Source organism: Oratosquilla oratoria, chromosome 13, assembly GCF_046742065.1.
Source record: "Oratosquilla oratoria isolate Oo_2021 chromosome 13, ASM4674206v1, whole genome shotgun sequence".
Taxonomy (NCBI): Eukaryota; Metazoa; Arthropoda; class Malacostraca; order Stomatopoda; family Squillidae; genus Oratosquilla; species Oratosquilla oratoria.
Window position 1 is genome coordinate 20,583,760 of NC_134789.1, and position 6,673 is coordinate 20,590,432.

The 6,673-nt window shown below is 43.7% G+C and overlaps 1 pseudogene; it reads left to right on the forward strand.

The window, feature by feature from the left end:
* The first annotated feature begins 1,245 nt into the window (after positions 1-1,245).
* Positions 1,246-3,952, forward strand: LOC143032192 (uncharacterized; annotated as a pseudogene).
* The last annotated feature ends 2,721 nt before the right edge of the window (positions 3,953-6,673 follow it).

Sequence of the window (6,673 nt, forward strand, 5' to 3'; positions counted from 1 at the left end):
TGGAGTGTATTCAGGGATGGAATGGGTGGGAATGATTTTATGCCTTTTTCTTCTCGGCTACCCCACTTGTAAGGGGAAAAAAGCCTTGGTATATGTATGTATGTATATTACTGTATATTATAATCATCGATATGCAGTGTCCTTCTTTTTGGAAATTTGGTAATGGCCCCCCTAATTAAAATTGTTTTTCTCGGCACTTTCTTTAATTTCTCAAAAAATTAATATTATTTCTGTAATCACCATACGAAACTATATTAATTGTGAAAGTTTCATCGAAAAATTCCGCGTGTCGCCAAACGGAAAAGACCCATATTTATATATATATATATATATATATATTATATATATATATATATATATATATATATATACCTTTTTCCTTTACATTTTGCCTATAGCACCGGTAGGCATGTGGGGTATGTTTAGTGCTTCCTTCGCCCGTTCGCGATACAGGCAATATTTTTATAGTGACGACGTTACAAAACTTGAGTTGTGACTTCACACCATAGTAGGATGAAATTTCTTTAAAGATTTAAGTCATAAAGGCGACTCGAACTTGGGACGTCACTACTGCCTCACGAGTCTTTTACCGGTAATCCCGGTAACGGCATTGTTTTTTACCGGTAAATCCGGTACTGAAATTAGCGGTATTTGCCCAGCACTACCCCATACTTCCCTTTTTTTCATGGCGGACGACCGAAAAGCAAACTTGTTTACTAAAGGCCCGGTCCCACAGAATTATGGATGAAATACGAATGAATCGAGGATGCCAATTTTGCTGGGTTCCAGCCGTCCGCAATCATCCGCAGCAAAAATGGGCTTTGTTCCGCAATACTGTGCGGATATGAACCGTATGAATTACACATGTATTGAGAATGTGTCGCTGATGTATTACGAACAAAAGCGGAAATCATTGCGGAAGCCGTCCGGGGGTGAAAAATACCGTTATACCAGGCCGGATGTATTACGAGTATTGCGGGTATAAAATGGATATAATGCAGAAAATAGCGTGTTTTTTGCATATGTATTGCGAAAGCAGAGCGGATGCATTGCAAACAAAGTGAAATAATAGCGAACGCGTTGCGGAAGCATGGATGATGTAGAGCGGATGTATCCCGGAGATTGCGGATGCACTGCGCATGTGTGGCATTTGGGTTGCGGAGGTTTAAACAGGGCGGGCGCTCCGTTTCTCACCAGTGATCCAGCCAACTTGGAAGGAGGAAGATGTCCACCCAACCTCTCAAGATGCCCCAGAAGAAGCCAGATGAGATGTCCCACAACTCCACCATCAAGAAGAGGGCGACGCCCTTGGATTTTGGGTCAACTGCTGCTCCTACCCCAGCCCCTACTCAGAAGCCAATAAAGAAAATGAAGAAGCAGCGTGCAACTGTAATTCCAGAGAACGAGTCCGCCCCACCCCAGGACCAAACAGCCATCCAGCTTGCACCCAGGGACCAGCCACCTCCACCCAGGGACCAGCCTTCTCCAGCCAGGGAATCTCCCGAAGACGAATCTCCTTCAGGCAGCGACGACCGTGAAGAGCCTCCTTCAGCCATGGACGGTCCAGAAGTCCAGTCTCCTCCAGCCAGGGCGCCTGGTGACCAGCATGAAAAAGACTCCGCCCCTGACGATCCTCCCTCCCAGCTCTCCCAAGGCACTGGCAAGGGCAATTGCAAGTCAAAGAAGCCCCGGAAGAACTTTCAGCTGACGCCAGAGCAGGAGGACAATCTTCTGGAATAGTTAAGGGAAAATGAGCTCCCCTGGCGCCGGGGGCACATGCAATTCAAGGACGTCCAGAAGAAAAGCCTGTGCGAGAAGAAGGCGCAGGAGTTTGGCCTTACAATGGGACCTTTCGCAGTGAGCGATTTGATACCAGACACCACCAGATTTTGTAATTCTTGCCGGAAAATAAATACTTTTTTGGGCAAGTTTTATAAGCTTACAGAGGTGTATCGTTGTACATTATTGTGTCTGAAATTTAAGTCAATTAATTTCATGATTGCAAACGGCATATAGCATTGTTTGAGCCTCTATTTATAATTACAGATGATATTCGTAAAACAGCCTATAATTGTATGAAGCCAAGCAATTTGTCATTTTCTACCGACTTCAATGGACGTATACTGATATATACTTTCATTTGAATGCACCAAGCAATAAACAAATCCATGTAATGTATAGAAAATATAATTTTGCATCGAAGACTTAATTTTTCCGGTACGATTAACATTTGTCTTTCTCTTATTTTTTCTTAAATCTGACGTGCAGTTTGCCACGGCACACGTAAAATTAGTCATATTTGTTTGAAAGTAGCTCCCAGCAGATCTAAGAGGCTATTCTTTACACAAATGTCGCTATCTTCGTACGTCCGCCACCACTGTTGTTATCTTTTATCTCACTGATTATCTTCATATACAGGACGTGACAGCAATATCCATTATTTTTCAATACTCTAAGATAAAATGCACAAACCGAAATCAACATCCTCTTATTTTTACTGCTCATACTTACTTCAGTAAAAATAATTACCTATTTTTAGTTTTACCTTATAATTAAATTAATAAGCCTTATCACACACCAGTAAGTAAAATTATAACATTAGGAGTCATGTTTTTAATTTCGAATACACTCCTGCAGAAATTTATGTCGTACTTATTTTTAATATCGGTTTCCAAATTAGCTAATTCACTCCTTTACCACGTGAAATCCGAGACAACTGAAAATTCTAGCGCTAATAGGAATTTATGAGGCTGACTGCGAAAGGTCCCATTGAGCATCTCCAGGGCTGGTGAAGCTGCACAAGGTTAAGAGTGGCCAGGCAACGAAGAAGCTGACTGACCGAGAGATGTACGTCTTGCAGAAGTACAGCTTCTACGAGGGACAGCTACGCCACCAGTCCACAGCGCCACTAAAACCGGTGAGTAATGTTTTCAAAGTTGTTTTTCATTATTGTTAGTAATGTTTTCAAAATGATAGATCATAATTGTTTATAGCAATATTTTCAAAAATATTTGTACGGTTTTCAAAATTATTTTTCAAAACTTTTTAGTGATGCTTTCCAATTTGTTTGTCATAATTCTTAATAATGTTTTCCAAATCATTCTTCATAATTTCTTCATCTTTCTTGCCTTCTTGTAAACTTAGGGAATTTATCCCTTTTTAGCTCGCTCGGGACGTGGAGGCAGACGCTCTAGGACAGTCGTCGGATGTTGGTGACTTGGATGCTGGTGATGGACCTGCTGGTGATGGTGCTGCTGATGCTGGCCTGCCAACAGACCCCGATTTGGACCAGGACCCGTTTCTCTCCCAGCTTGAGAGGGGCGCTGTCAACAAGTTCAGGACTCCCAAGCGCCCAGCCGGTGGCACCAGGAGGAGGTCTGCCACGGAGGAGGAAGACGTGCTAAAGGACATCCGGGACAACATGAAAGTCAGCACTAAACTACAGTCTCATCACGTACCTGTCAGAGACTTTGAGGACACTCCCCGAGGATCAGTACCACGTGGTGATGAAGCATATCACATCTCTCCTCAACAATCTTCCCCATCCTGCGGCAACTCTTGTGCAGCACCAGTGGCAGTATTTAAAGCCACTGCAGTACCCATTCAGCCAGCCCGTGAACTACTCACAGCAGCAGTACCTCCTCCAAACACCGACCTTCCAGCAGACAACCCAGGAGTCGACGCAGCCCCAGTACACGCTGATGACAGTGTCGACGAGCACCCCATCTACCAGCAGTGCCCCAGGAGTTGCCTCTACCCCCGTATCTTCAGCCCTGGCCGGTGCCAACGACGTGCTGAATACGTCGCTAGAGACCATCAACCTCAGTGGTATAGCTGATGTCCCCAACAGCTCCTTCAGATCCATTGGGAACCTCAATACGCCCAGACTTGCCACCCCCCGCGGAGATGGAGCACCGGGGTAGTGTCAGCAAATGTATTTTTCCATTTTAAATGTATTTCCTGCTGTAATTAAATTTCATTCTATTAATAAAGATGTGTTTTTCCCTTTTCAATTTCTGTGTTTGATTTCTATTTGTCCCTTGGCCATTTATTAATTGATATTAATGTGTCACAGAATAATTAAGAAGCTATTACCACCTATCATTGAATAAACAGAATAATTAAGAAGCTATTACCACCTATCATTGAATAATGAAAATAATGAATCAAGAAACTATACTCAAATAAGAAACTAGTATTGAGGTGGTGGCCCCCTTACATATTGATAGAAAAATATACTGAATAACAAACGATTATTGAAATGTGGATAGAAAAACATACAAAGTGAACTTAAATTTATTGCAATATTTCACAAGAAAAACATTTCCACAAGAAATACAAGTTACAATGCAGAACAAAAGATAAATATAGCACTCCTAGACATGTTTGTAAATACAAAGAAGACATAAGTAAGATAAATTAATTGCCAAATTTCCAATGCAAACAACTTCAGTACACAATGTCCATACAGCCCAAACATTTCCTCTATTACACATCCACCATCCCATCCTGCCATGGAACTGCACCAGCTGGGGAGTTGCACCAGTGCTTCAGTAGGTTCCGCTGCTTCTTCCCTTCTTTGGAATCCCTGTTTGGTGCTTGCACGTCCACGGTGTCTTGCAGGTTCTGTCCCATTCTCCAGGCTCCTGCTTCCATCTCTCCATATGGCGGCTGCCGGTCAAGCAGCTGGTTCTGCAGCATAGGGTAGCGGCTCCGCATCAGGTTGTGGAGGACCATGCATGCCTTCACGATGAGCCTGACTGTGTCTGCATGGTGCTGCATGGTAGTGAGCATGACCTGAAACCTGTTCACCATAATGCCAAAGGTATTCTCCACCACTCTTCTGGCCCTTGACAACCTGTAATTGTAGATGCGCTCCTCCCTGGTCATGTTCCTGCCACTGTAAGGCTTCATCAGGTATGTCCTCAGGGAGAAAGCGTCATCACCCACGATGAAATAGGGAACATCTTGTGTGTCATTGGGCAGGGGGTCAGGACGTGGCCAACCCGTGATGTTGTCGTTCTCAAGGCCTTCCTTTAGCTCACTGTGGTTGAACATCTGGGCATCTGATGCTGAACCATTCCCAGACACGTCTACCCACAGGAACGTATAGTCTGAACTGACCATGGCCAACAGTATGATACTGAAGAAGCCCATATTGTTGTAGTATTCAGAGCCTGTCTTGGGGGGAGCTTTGAATGCGACATGCTTGCTATCGATGACCCCAATGGTGTGGGGGAGGTTCCATTTCTGCATCCATTCATTGGAGAGTTGGCGCCATCCTTCTTCAGTGCTAGGGCATGTGAACTATTCATCCAGGTACTCCTCCAATATAGCCTGACAAACTTCTCTCCCAACTTTGCTGGTGGTGTTGTGTGGCACCCTCCAGCCATACGACATGTCCCTGTATTTGGTTCCAGAGGCCAAGTGCCGCAGGGTAACTGCCAACTTGAGTCCAGCCTCCAAGTTTGCTCTGTAGTTGGTGCTTGGCCTGGTGAGTCTTGGAGTTAGCCTGTTTAGCAATTCATCAAACATGGCTGGGGACATCCTCATGAAGTTCTGGAAGGAACTTGGATCCTCATTTCGCAGCTCCACCATCAGCCTATCGTAGATCCCCAGCTCCAGTCTTCTGCCAATCCAGGGTCTGACCCAGACCGATCTTGACCGTCTTCTTCGTCTTCTTCTTTCCTGGAGCACTTGCAAGAGTTGTGCAACTTGACTGTTATGTTGTTGGGTGAAAGCAACAATCAGACGGCATCTTTGAGAGTCCATGGTATATAGGTGTATATTCCTCCAGAACCAGATGACAATTGACGTGAGTCCAGTTCTGGCTCACTTTATATACAATCTTGGGTTACCGTTATCCAATCGCTATTGGGTCGCAAATTATAGGCTATGTATACGTTATGTATTTGGAATGCATTCTTATAATTCGTAGTATGGATGTGATAGGTACGCTGTACATTCCGTATACATACATGATACATACACTCCCATTCCGCTACCAACACGCAATTGCCCTTGAGTTGCGGATAAAGGCCGAACATAGCGAATACCAGTGGATGTATTGCGTATGGATTGTGTATGCACTGCGAATGTATTACGAAATCTCATTCGCAATCAACAATTTGTGCCTACACTAGGCAGCTCCGTATCCATCACCACCTGTCATCCCCATCCATAAAGTTGTCTAATCGTTTTTTAAAACAACTGATAGTTTCAGCGCTTACTACATGGTTACTAAGTTTATTCCATTCGTCGACCACCCTATTAGTAAACCAATTCTTGCCTATTTCCTTTTTGAATCTAAATTTGTCCAGTTTATATCCATTACTGCAAGTCCTGACCTGTTGTTTTATTATGATTACCTTGTTTGCATCACCCTTGTTAAAGCCTTTGATCCACTTGAACACCTCTATTAGATCACCCCGCACTCTGCGTCTTTCCAGAGAGTGTAAGTTAAGGTGCCTAAGCCTCTCTTCGTAAGGCAAATTTCTGAGTCCATGTATCATTTTGGTCATTCTTCACTGTACTGATTCTAGTGAATTGATGTCCATTCTGTAGGACGGAGACCCAAACTGTACCGCATAGTCAAGGATGGGTCTAACTATCGCTAGATAGAGTTTAATAATTACCTCTGCACTTTTATTCGTTACCGTCCTAGCAATGAAAC